At 48.8% G+C, this 13,057-nt stretch overlaps 1 protein-coding gene across 1 annotated transcript in view; it reads right to left on the reverse strand.

Annotated features, from left to right (window-relative positions):
• Taok3 (TAO kinase 3) overlaps window positions 1-11,941 on the reverse strand; it is a 167,239-nt gene extending 155,298 nt beyond the window's left edge. Inside the window, exons 1-2 of the mRNA XM_036171725.1 lie at window positions 11,745-11,941; window positions 1,300-1,393 (exon numbers count right to left, since the gene is read on the reverse strand). The gene's annotated coding sequence lies outside the window, so the exon portion shown is untranslated. The remainder of the gene's footprint in view (window positions 1-1,299; window positions 1,394-11,744) is intronic.
• Between the last annotated feature and the right edge of the window lie 1,116 nt (window positions 11,942-13,057).

The following is a 13,057-nucleotide window of genomic DNA, read 5'->3' on the forward strand; positions in this document are numbered from 1 at the left end:
ACGCTAAGGTATTTTCCTTTCCACTTTACTAAGTAACTAACCCTAGTCACTAAAATGATTTCAAAAAATTGCAAAACCAAGTAAATGTGGCCAAACTCTTTGATCTTTGTGTCTCTGCATTTGGAATTATATGTGAGACACTGCTCTGCTTTCTACCCTGTTTTTCCTTTCTTTGAAGTAAGAAAAATAGGAAGTGATATTTTTGAGGTCTGGGACAGACCTTGTGCCATTTTGAGTAGTTTACTATCGAGATGTTACTTTAATGCTGTGGCACCCATTAGGGTAGGCGGCGTCCACCTTTAAAAAGGTGACCTTTAGCATATTTTTAAAGTTTTCTTCACGGGCTTTTCTGCCAAGATTATGACATTCTGTTGGCAGCTTGGCCTTTGCCTTGCTGATCCAGAAGAAAGAGGGAAAACTTAAAAAAAAAAAAAAATCTAAGTTTTGAAAAATGGACACAAAAGCTCAACTTTGTCCAACTACTAACTAAACATAGCCTGGGTGTTGGCCGAGCCTCGGCTTTCCCTTTCTCGGCTGGACTTTGAGCGAAGGTCCTAAGTACTCATGTGAAATTCAGCAAGACGTTCAAATGGCTCCCGTGTGTGAACTCGGTGGCAGCATAAGGTGCTATATAGTAGGACATTCAGTATAAAATGGAAAACCAAGCACGCTTGCTCGAAATGGGCTGTCTGAAATGCAGGCCCCTCCACGTCCAAGCTGACATGACAAAGGCTTGCAGTGGAAGCCCGCCTCAGCGGTTAAGAAGCCTGCGAGGTGAATTTCTTTCAAAGACTGGCTCCCAGGCAAGATAAACCTGAGATCAACTTCAGTGACAAGGACACCCTAGGCTGTCAAGCGCCTTCTTCATCCAGAGAAAGGAAGCTCTTCACAGACACTCAAGTAAGACTTAAGCAGTACTTCCTGGTCAGACCCGGAGCCTCAAGAGCACTTTACAGGGCTTTGTATTTTGACATTCGGGGAGGGAATGTTCTAAAACAAGTTTCCAGTCTGCACGCCACCCCCCCCCCCAGCACCTCCTCACCCCTGTACCCCCAGTTCCCACCAAAGAGAACAAACAGACGCTAGCCTAAACAAACACCATGTAAAAATCCATGACATTTGGTCAATGCCTGCAAACACCAGGCCAGGCCAGGGCACACTGTCCTCCACAAAGGCATCCGCAGAGTTAGCATCGGGCTCCGTGAACGCGCCCCTCGTCCCTCTGCCTGGGTGCTGTGTGAGCTTTCATGGGACACACCCTGTTAGGAGGCAGTGAAAACATCCCAGAAAGGCACTCACCGGGTTCCTTGAGAATGAAGAGCAGTCAAGGTGCCTTCACATTTTACTCTTCGAATCTACAGTGCCGTCTCTTCGAGGTTTAGGGACGAAAAGTCTGCAAGAAACCCCAGAAAGTCCTTATGAGGAACTACAGATAAAGAAGCATGAGCAGGGTGCCCCACGGTGCTATCAGGCCCAACAGCCTGCATGCGGCATTTCCTGTTCCGACGCCCATTGGCCCTTGCAGGTGCGTATGCCTCTGGGTGGTGCCAATCTGCCATTCAGTTTGCGCTCTCTCTCTCTCTCTCTCTCTCTCGTTCTGTCTCTCTCAACTATCAATTCCCTGAAGATTTAAGGTTGGCTTTCCCGATACCAGGAACATCTAGGATCCAGGACACTACCACCCTAGGTTCAAACTGAGAACCATCCAGCGAGGTTCATTATGGACTGGTGATCGCCTGATTTGAAAGGGCTGCGGACAGTTTACTTCAACAGGTTTTCATGATTTCTCTAAAACTCGCCATTACTGTCCTAGAGAGTAGGGAGGATGAAACAGGATGATTCCCAGTTCAAGTCTTGCTCAGGCTGCAGAGGGACTTCACAACCTGTGTGGGCTTCAGGGTGAGTTCAAGGACAGCCTGGGCAACTTAGTGAGAGGCTGTGTCAGAAATGAGTGGTGGAGGGAGAGAGGCTGGGGAGAGGGCTCCACGGTTAAGAGGGCTTGCAGCTCTACCAGAGGTCTGGAGTTTGGAACCCAGCACCCACATCGAAAGGCTCACAGCTACCTGCAATTCTAGGTCCAAGGGATCCAAAGCCACTTCTGGCTTCCCTGGGCATACGTGCATGACACACACATAAATTAAAAAAAAAAATCTTTATATTTATCCCAGTCACTTTCTTTATTTAAAACATGGTTCCTGGCACTAGAACATTGTGATGACCAGAACATGGTCTGGGATCTGGTAGATTTTGTATATAAAGGGGGAAGAAAAGTTTCATATGATTGAGACTGAAGTCACTCAGCTGGCAATTGATAAAGCTGACAGTGTTCATGTTTACTACAAAAAGCATCGTGATCAGGCCTCCGCTGGAAGCCTGAAAAGGCTTTTCAAGCTTGGCGGCTCACACCTCTAACCTCCTGCATTGGGGAGGCTATGGTGGGAGGATGACAAGTTCAAGGCCAGCCTGGTTTACACGGGGAGATGATGGAAAAAGACAGAAACCTTTTCCATACCCCGGTATGTGGAGGTGAGGGTTTGTGTGTCCTTGGTATTCCAAGTGCAAGTTGGAGGTTGTGGTTGTGGGTACCGGGAGGCAAGACCTCGCCAGTGCTCAGTTATTTTAACTCAGGCTTAAAATGAATTTCAAACGAATTACTCATACATGCAGAAAGCTGATAACACCCCCAAAATAACAACATCAGGACTTTGAGCTGACCAGTTTTCAGCATCAATATCATAACCAATGGAAACCAGGTGAAAAGTCTCCAAGGAGTTAATGCTCCTGCGCGGGGCTCAGTATTACTGCGGGTTTAAGTGTTTTGCCCCTAATAAGGTGTCACAGGCGCCGGAGAGGTTTCCTTACAGCCAATGGTGCTCATAGGTTTTTCTCCAGCCTGAGATGCATCCTTCTTGGCTTGTACTGTCAAAAGTAAGAGTGAATGTGAGGCTGGCACGAAAGAGAAATGTAAAACCCAGAGAGTCAAGTGGACATGAAAATGCTTCCAAATTATATTTCCTTCCTCTGGATTTTTACTTCCTTATGTTCAAAAGAACGAAACTCTTGTAGCCAACCAATTGGAGAACTTGCTCAAGGCAGACTTCTACTAGATATTCCACAAGTACTCACTAAGCGACTAGCTGGGGTGAAAGCAATAAGTCAAAGCGACAAGAACCCCTCCTTTGTGGACCCCAAATGCTAGTGGAGAGATTGAAGGTGAACAAAAGTGAAAAGCAAAAACCCTCGCCAGAAGTTAGCAAGTGTTGGGGAGAAGAATTCAATGGGAAAGGTGGAGACCACCCCAAGTTGATTTGTGCTCAGCTACTAATTGATCGTCTAGGAAGGAAGGTCCTTTGCTTTGGAAGAACAGTGTGGGAAGGTGACTTATGTCACCACCATCTCCTGTTTCTAAACCTCAGAGAAAGTACAGAATTCCAAAGGACCCAACTAATAAAAACACCATCCAAGGAAACAAAGTAATAGACCCCAACATCAACAGGCAAAGTGAACTCAGGAGGCAGAGGCAGGCAGATCTCTGAGTTCGAGGACAGCCTGGTCTACAAAACAAGTTCCAGGACAGCCAGAGCTACACAGAGAAACTCTGTCTCGAAAAACCAACAGTCAAAGTGAAATGTTAAAAATGGCCATGGATCTTTCCAAGTCCTGGGTTCCTGATGCCTCCTGATGTCAGACTGTCGTGCTCGGAGGTAATCTTCCTTCAAGAACTTGTCCCTATTGTCTTTGCTTGAAGTGACAATTGTATTCTATAATTATCTCCGTAACTATACTTAAATACTGTTTGGATCTAAAGTGTTACAGTTCAATACAATTCAATAATTAAGGTATTGGTTGTAAGGTTAGAAATATAAGAGATTGTCCTTTTTTAAAACCAAGAAGATGAACATCTGCAACAGAGAAGGGAAGTGTAAACCCTAGAATAGACAACCAGAAAGAATATTCTAGAACAAAGGAAGCATATACTTAGAGAACTCAAGAGAGAGAAGTGGAGGGTAGTCAGAGGTCTCACCAACCATAGCCCTAGGTCCATGAAAAACACTCCAGAAAACCCCAAAGAATCCTGAAGATGAGGGACAGGTGTTGAGAGGGCTGGGCAAAGATGGGACCATGAATGGCCAGGCAGGAAGTGCATGGCTGATAGGCAGGTGACATGGCTCAGGGGCAAGGTGGTAGGAGCAAACTGGCTCCCACCAGTTGTCCTCCGACCCCACAGGTGACCCCCAGCAATACCCCATACACAGAAAATAAATGTGTGATAAAAATGGGGTGCTCAAACCCAAGAACATGTTGCTAAATCTGCCCTGAGTTTACTAGGCCAGGAGATTAGTTGGGGGCTCTGACTAGATGAAGAAAATTGGTGTCCTCCTTTGAGGAAGTCAGAAAGTGCCTGTGTACCCTGGAAGGACAGAAAGATGAGGCTGGAGGCTGGAGAGCTGGTTCAGCAGAAAGAGACTGACATACATACAAGTGGACAGAATGACACCCACATAAAACTATAAAATTAAAAAAAAATTTAAAGGAGACACACTGGACAATTGTCACGGTGTCCTAGCACCCTACTAAGGCCCTTACAGGACCATGGAGGGTAGGAGGTGAGGACGGGGGTGGGGTGGGGTGGGGGGTGGGCTTCCAAATGAAAAGCCAGCCCCGTGGCAGAGCTGGCTCCTGCCTCTGCCCCCAGCACCGAAAGACAAAGAAACCACACCTAGCTCACCTGGGTCAGGCTTGCTACTGTCTTGGTGATCTTAGGAAGGCACCAGCTCTTGGAGCCTCAGTTTCCCTGTATGTAAAGTTACTCCTTGTTCTTTCTGGAGTTGGGTGTCATTCAATGGAACAATGATCCATGAGAGCGCAGCAAAGGTGACTAGAGAAAACGGTCTCGAGGGGTTGGAAGAAGCAGCCTCCACTGCTGATGGAGCCTTCTGTGCGTCACTGTGCTCAGAGTTGACACAGGGCCCTTCATTCACTCATTCCAAGAGCCAGGAGAGCCATATATCCTTCTTGGACAGAAGAGAAAATCTGATGCTTCCAATGTCTCCACAGTGCACCCAGTGGAATGCTAACATTTGTTCTTATTTTCCAAGAGAATCCTGTCTCTCTTCCCAGACTTCATTAAAAAGTTATTTTTTTGAGCTGAGGACTGAACCCAGGGCCTTGTGCTTGCTAGGCAAGCGCTCTACCACTGAGCTAATTCCCCAACCCTAAAAAGTTATTTTAATAGCATGCTTTAAAAAAAACATTATTATTATGTTAAAGTGTGTGCACCTCTGGGTGTGTGCATGTATGAATGCAGGTACCTGAGGAGGACAGAGTTATTGAATGCCCTGGAGCTGGAGCTCCAGGAGGTTGTGAACCACCTGCTACTGGGAACTGAATTCAGATCCTCTTTAAGAACAGGGCCCACTCTTAACTACAGAGCCATCTCTCCAGCCTACAGAGTATCCTTAATTTATTCACTGACAATTCCATACATGTCAACAATGTATCTTGATCATATCTACCCCCAACTTCGCTCTAAATTTGATTTTTTTACTTTTATGGTCCATGTGTGTGCATGCTGGTGTATATGGGCATGCATGACACACACGTGGAGATACAGGACAACTTGGTAGAGTCATTTCTCTCCTTCCATCCTGGGCTACAGGGATTGAACTCTGGTTATCAGGCTTAGTGGCAAGTGTTTTAAGGGACTGAGTCATCTTGATGGGCCCCCTGTTCACATCCTTTCGATGAATGAGCTAAAAGCACCCGATGAGGACTAGACAGAAGACATAGACATGACCTATTAATTTGCCAATCACTAATTCATTTCCCCCATTCTTATGCACACTGCTGAGCATACTTCCTACTTCGTGGGTCACGCTTAGCCTGGGGTATGTGAAGATGAGTAACGGCCATGCATTTCCCCAGCTCACAGGCCAGTCACTGAGAAACATGGAGACGGGGCCCTGGCTGGCATGCCACGGCTGAAAGGATTTTGCAAGCCCAGGTGTGGTGGCTCAAGCCTGTGATCTTAGAACCCAGAAAGCTGAGAAAGAGGCTACGGGGGAGTTCAAGGTCAGCCTGGCTAGAGAGGAAGACCCCGTCACAAGACAAAAACAAAACAGAAACAGAAAAGGAATTTTGCAGGGCCAGTCGAAGCAGAAAGTCTCACAAAACCCCTTTATCATCCTCTCTGCTATCAAATCTTGACCCAGGTCTCTTAAAAACCACGTCAATGTTGCTTTGTGACCATATCTGTGGAGGGGCTGTAGCTCCGAGGCAGGGCACTTGCCTAGTGTATTTGAGGCCCCGAGTTTGAGCCTCACCATCTAAATAAATACAATAAAATACATGTATTTGCACACTCCTGAAACACAGTCTTTCGTTTATCCCCATGATTAGTACTGCTCTCAGCCCTGGTCAGGGCTTCCCGAGGTGGGTGTCTTCCTGAGGCGGGCAGCAGTGAATGAAGAGATAGACTCAGAACTGGGCGGAGCACTGGGCCGTGATACCCAAGTGCTGGGCCCTAGTGGGACATCCCAGGCCTCAGAAGGCTCAGGGGACACTGAAGAAGAGGGGAGCTGCAGGAGTGGGGAGGGGGCTGTGAGGTGATGTCTTCTGGGCAGGGCATACCCACTACACTCAGGAACTCACTGCTACTGTGGTTACCCGCGCACGAGGAAGCCAACAGATCAGCCAGCACTCGGCCAGCACGCCAGCCAGGCGGGCAGGCCTAACTGGACTCTGGATTACAGGCATGCCAGTGTGGGGGTGGGGTGGTGGACATGAGGTGGGAGGGAGGCATGTTGGAAGGTGTCTGGAGAGACAGAGAAGAGTGTACTGGAGTGGATATGATCAAGATATATTGTATGCATGGGTGAAGAGGTCGGAGGATAAATAAAAGATACTTTAAACATTAAAAAATAAATGAAAATTTTTAAAAAAAGGCTTATGTTCTCAACAGAAGAGAAAATTGGCCATGAACTATGATTCTGGTTAGTGTATTTATTGCCAAGACCAATTAAGTTATTAGTTTATTTAAGAAAGCTTTCTGACTTAATTAGTGGGCTCTCTTGTAGTGGGGAAGCAAGATGTATTTGAATTGCCATCACCCTTGTTCGCCATGGGCATATGCCAGTGACAGACAGAAAGTGAAATACGTGAACATAAATTCCGGGCTGGCAGGGCTGGAGAGCTGGCTGATTGGTTAGGAGCACTGGTTGCTCTTGCAGAGGACCCAGGTTCAGTTCCCAGCATCCACATGGTGGCTCACAACCATCTCTACCTAGTTCCAGAGGATCTGATGTCCTCTTCTGGCCTTCGAAGGCACCAGGCACACATGCAGTGCCCAGATAAAACAAAAACACCCACACATGTAAAGTCCTTGCTTATAAAATAAACAAATAAACACGGGGCTGGTGAGATGGCTCAGCGGGTAAAGGCATTGCCACCAACTCTGGTGACCTGAGTTTGATCCCTGGGGACCCTCGTGATGGAAGGAGAGCAGCGACTCCTGCATGTTGTCCTCTGACCTCCACACAGACATATGAGTCTATACCTACACACAGTAAATAAATGGATATAAAAAATATAAAAGTGAGTATGCACCATAGAACCCCAGCTTAATCTGGAAATGAAGTTTCCTCTTAAAGTAATGGAAGAAGCTGGCGTTGAAGTCTTCCAATGAATACGTCATTCATTCATTCCACTATTAAAATGAGGTTTCACTTCCTTCGTGGAGGCCAGAGGTAAAATGGTGGGACCACTGGTGACAGACTTAGGCACAGAATGTTCCATTGGTTGGGAACTAAACACATCTACACTCACAGTAAATCAGCCAATTCAATGGGTGATGAGGCTAGCCCACAAGGTAAATCATCCAGGCTAAACTACACCCCCAAAATAACAACTCAGAAACTATCTACTGTGAGTGATATTGAATTTCCTCCCTGAAGGAAGATAAATTGAAAAATGTTTTCTCAGGAAGTCCCCAAACATGTTAAGACAGGATCTTCCCGCGCGGGCACGTGTGTGTGTGTGTGTGTGTGTGTGTGTGTGTGTGTGTGTGTGTGTGTTTCTGTGTTCTTTTGGGGAAAGGATGAAGAAATTTAAACTGGGAGTAAATTATGAAGGAAAGATGAGTGTATATGTAACACTGGATGGAGCATGTGTGCAGAGTAAGGCTTCATGATTCCCCTGCATCAGCTCTCCAGCTCCACTCCTGCACCCTGCTCTACTGAAGACCCATGTGTTTATGAATGTTGGCAAGCAATGAAAACGCTTGTTCAGGTTGGCTTGACTGTTAAGCCACGCTAGATAGCAGGGCAGCCTTGGCGAGCACAATGGATCCACTGTGCAGGACTCCCGGTGTCAAGAGTGTGAAATGGGTGATTAGGTTTCCTGGACTCTCTGGCTAAGACCAGGTAAAGAACATGGAAGTGCTCACCTGAATCTCCTCCTGTCATTTTATTTCTTTAAACAAGAAACAAGGCTTTGTTTGTTTGTTTGTTTGTTTGTTTTGGTTTTTTGAGACAGGGTTTCTCTGTGTAGCCCTGGCTGTCCGTGAACTCGATTTGTAGGTCAGGCTGGCCTTGAACTCACAGAGATCCACCAGCCTCTGCCTTCCGAGTGCTGGGGTTAAAGGAGTGTGCCATCAAGGCTGAAACAGGCCTTTTAGATGAATGAATATCTCATAGGAATTCCTACCTTCCCATGCCCCTCCCCCAGGGAAGCAACTCGTGGGCTCCTCCTATCTCTAAGAATTCTACCCCACTTGTCTCCCCTCCATCATCCCTGGATCAATACCATATCCGAACGTGGTTGCCATGGCTGCCTGGGTGATAACTCAGGAGAGGGGCAGGGCACTTTCATTTCCTACAAGGAAATACATTTCTTGTTCTGTCTTCAGAAAGGACCATTTGCACCAGTCAGAAGTGAGCTAACAAGATGGTGACAAACATCTATGCACTGACACTTTCCTGACTTCCTGAAAGGACTGGGGTGGGTCTTTCCACTCAGAGTACTTCAGGCTCCCCCCCACGCCCCACCCCCAGGATGAATAGACACAGTAGTTAACTGAGTTCATCCCCTCTCCCTCTCCCCTCAACTTCACATCTTCCTTGAATGCTGGGAAAATCTGCGGATTCTGTCCTTAGCATCACTAGTCTCCCAGGGGAGGATTTCTAGTGGGTGGGATTTTCGTTATTTCACACCTGGCTCCACGTTCATGGCATCAGCACTGCTGGGGCAGGGCGAGCCTTTTATCGCCCCGATGAAAACCATTTCAGACATTGATTGGTCTTGGACTGAAACCGCATCGGGGCTGGCAGTGTGGCTCAGTGGGAAGATCACTTGCCTAGTATTTGGAAGGTCCTGCACCCAAAGAAACAGCAGATCTAGGCAAGTCTACTTTTGCTGTTGTTCTGGGGACCAAACTCAGGGCTTCGGGTTTATTCAGTAGGAAATCCCCACCCCTACCTTGTGTCTATGGGAAATAACACAGTAGACCTCTTGGTGGAGCTGCAAAATCTTTCTTTGGTCTTTTGAAATGGTGTCTTAGAGCCCAGGCTGGCTTGGTACTCCTTGGGTATGTAGCCCAGGCTGGCCTCTAACTCAGAATGATCCTGTCTCATGCCCAGTGAGGGAATCACATACACTGAACCTAATTCAGAGGAGACATCTAAATAACAGAAATGGGATAGTAGTTACATTTTCCATTATTTCCCTAAAACTATCCTTTTCTAAGTTTCTAAAAACAAAACAAAACAAACAAACAAAAAAAAGAAATAAAACAGCGACCAAGGGAACAGAAGCAACATTAGAAACAGAGAAAAAGGAGATTGAAAATGAAATACAAGAGATATAGAAAAATGTCACAATGAAAGTTAGATTTGTAATGGTAATCCAAAAATAATTTAAGACAAAAAAAAAAAAAGACCCATCATGATTCCTTAAAATCATCAAATATAAAGTTGATGACCAAATAAAGTACATTGAGGCTGAATTCAGAAGGTGGGTGGGGCCATGTCAACTTATCCCAGCATTGAGGTCATGAGATTTTCACATCCCTCAGAGCAGAAGGCTATGCACGAACCTACCACCTGATTGCTTCAGCTCTTTGTCCCAGCCGAGTCAGACCTACAGTATCTGCTTCAACTACCCATATCTGGCTCCTTGGCTTGCCTAGAAAGTGCCATTCATTTATTGATCGTAGTAACTGTTTTGAAAAATTGACTGTGACCTTCCGACTGTGTCTAACACATCAAAGTTAAACAGCCTCAACTACAGACCCTGCTCAGGTTCTCTTAAATCTGCATTGTAAACAATGACAGGGACAGACTGCCAAATGGGAAAAAGTTTCTTAACTCCTCATGGAGCAAAAATGAAAACCTAAAACCAAAACAAACAACAACCAAAACCAAAACGGTGCTTCAGGAGCACACAGCGTTAAAATTAACACACTAATGAATCCAAAGCGAGGATATTCCAGAAGACATCTTCCTCCAACTTCTTGGGATGGGTCAAATGAAAGCCCCTCTAGGCTCCCCCTAGATCTGTCATCCAGGAATCCCCCAACAGGTCGAACTTTAGTAAAGAGATGGGAAGCCAGCCTGCTGTTTACGAGAGGTGAGGCGCTCGGGTCTAATCTCTACAAATCGTCGGACTAGCCCTTGGCCAGCCCTTGCGATCCAGTCCTTCACTCCCCGGCCCATCACATGATCCCCCTTCCAGCGAGCGTCCGGGAACTCAACCCTCAGGGAGACCTCGGATTCGTAGAAGCGGAACATTGGGTGTCCAGGTGTCAGCGTTGCTGCTGTCCCCACCCAATGCCACCGGGACCCGGGCTGCCGGTGTTTTTCCCCAGATGCCTGGCTGCCAGGTCAGAATGCCACGCTCCGAACGCTCTTCTCTGGTACCCCACTCACCCGTTCTCCCCGGACTCTTCGATGCTGGCCCCGCTTTGGGTCCCTCAGCCCACACCCGTCTGTCTTGTCCTTTCGTAGGGACCGCTCCCGTCACGCAGCTGTTCTAAACTTTCATGAGTTCCTCGTCACATCCATTGAGAGGGCACAGTTTTCAGAACCACTGCCCTGGCCTCCCTGGAGGTCCTTTGCTTATCGTGTGTCTTCGTTCCTCTTGGGTCTCCTTCCTTCATTCCGCTGCCTGGGTTCTCTCGAGTCCACTTGCTCAGTCTGCGGTCCCGGTCCCTCTCAGTGTCTCCTCCGCTCACTCCACGGTTCCGGTCCCTCTCTGGGTCCGGTCCGTTCTCCCCACTGGTCCATCTGGGGCGGCTCTCCTCGCTCATCCCACCGTCACGGTCCCTCCGGGGTCCTCTCGCTCATCCCACTGCCCGGGGTCCCTCTTCAGCTCCCTCTTCAAGTCGCCTCGTTAGTCCCACTGCCCAGTCCCGTCGTCCCGTCCTGGGGTCCCCTTGCTCACCTGCGGTATTTCTCGGTCCCTTCCTCATCTTACTTTCCACACCCGTCTCGGCGTCCCCTCTCTCACCCGCGGTCCCACTCGAGGAGTCCACTCGTCACCCCGCCGTCCCTGTTCCCCATCCTGGTCCCTCTCCCTCACCCGCGGTCCCTCTCGGGGTGCCCTCGTCACTCCCCGTCCCGGTCCTTCCCGGTCCCCCCCGAAGCACTGGCAGAGATCGGCTAGCAACTCCGCTCCCGGGATGCTCGTGGCCGCTGCGCCGGGTCCCCGCGCCGGGACTCCGGCTGTCACTCTGGCGCCCGCGCTCTCACCTCGGCGCTGTCACCCGCGGCCCCGGCGCCGCCGCTGCCGCTGCCTCCTCTCACTCGTGCCCCGAGTCGCTCTCGTGCTGGGTCCCCACGCGCAGCCTCCGCTCGCCAGCCCCGCGTCGCGCCTCACTCTCCACGCAGGACCCTCGCTGCTGCTGCCGCCGCCGCGGCTGCTGCTGCTGCTGTCCGAGGTGCGGCTCCGCCAGGGGTGGCCAATCGCACCCGACTGCGCGGAGCGCGCCCCGCCCCCGCGCGGCCCCGCCCCTCGACTCCGCCCCCAGCCGCGCTCTGATAGGCTCTCTACTGACCATCCCTGGTCGCCGGCCTCGGGCCCCCTGTCGCATGTAGGCGTTCGATTGGCCTTTCCTGGGAAGCCCGAGCGGTCGATGGAGCCAGGTCATTGGCGGAGCTGGGGGGGGGGGTGGGCGTGTCCTGTGGGCGTGGCTCTCTCAAACGCGGAAGCTTTCTCAACTTGGGTTACCCGGGGCCCTCTCCGGGTGCGGTCGGGCTTGTTTATACAGCGCAGGGGTCAAAGTTCGTGGCTCTCTTCCCCACGCCTTGGTTTTTCTTGGGAGACCACCGTGAGAGTGGATCTGGTCTCTCGCTGGACCTTTCAGAACTTCTAGTCATCCTTAAGGCAAGCTTTCCTCCTCCTGGGGCTTGTAAATAATTCCTAGCTCTCAGACAGGGGAATTGCGTTTTCTTGCCTTGCGTTCAGTGGACGTCAGTTTACTGCTGGAGAGGGAAAAAAAAACAATCTGTAGACTGGATAAACCCTCTACACAGCTAAGCACATATTTCAAAAGTCAAGCCTTTGCACTCATTGTGGCTGGATTTGGTGTGACCATCAATACAGGCAGAAGCAGGAGGATCGCCTTAAGTTAGAGTCCAGCCTGGGCTAGAGCTAGACCATGTTACAAAAAAAGAAAAAAAAAAGTGAAAACTACTCATTTTGTGAGTTTTGAATACCATGGTTGGACAAGCAGTTGGGGTAGGGGGAACCTCGTTAGTTTTGGCAAGTACATTCAGCTGAACCGCATTCAGGGCAATGGGCTTTAGGCTTTAATGAACTAAAGGTGAAAGGGACACTGAGTTTGACCCCAAGTACACCCTGCAATAACCTGGATCCAACCTGAGCCACGCTGAAACATAGTACTTGCCAGGAATTAAAGTGCACCAGGACCTGTCTCCTATTTTTCCGGAAATGGCTGTGTTGTTTCATTTAACGGTAGAAGCTCAAAACAGCTTGCTGTAGGGGCAAATTTTCCCCGTAAGCCTTGTCAGATGTAGACTCACCTTATCTCTTAGTAAATACT

This window comes from Onychomys torridus, chromosome 22 (genome assembly GCF_903995425.1).
Source record: "Onychomys torridus chromosome 22, mOncTor1.1, whole genome shotgun sequence".
NCBI lineage: Eukaryota > Metazoa > Chordata > Mammalia > Rodentia > Cricetidae > Onychomys > Onychomys torridus.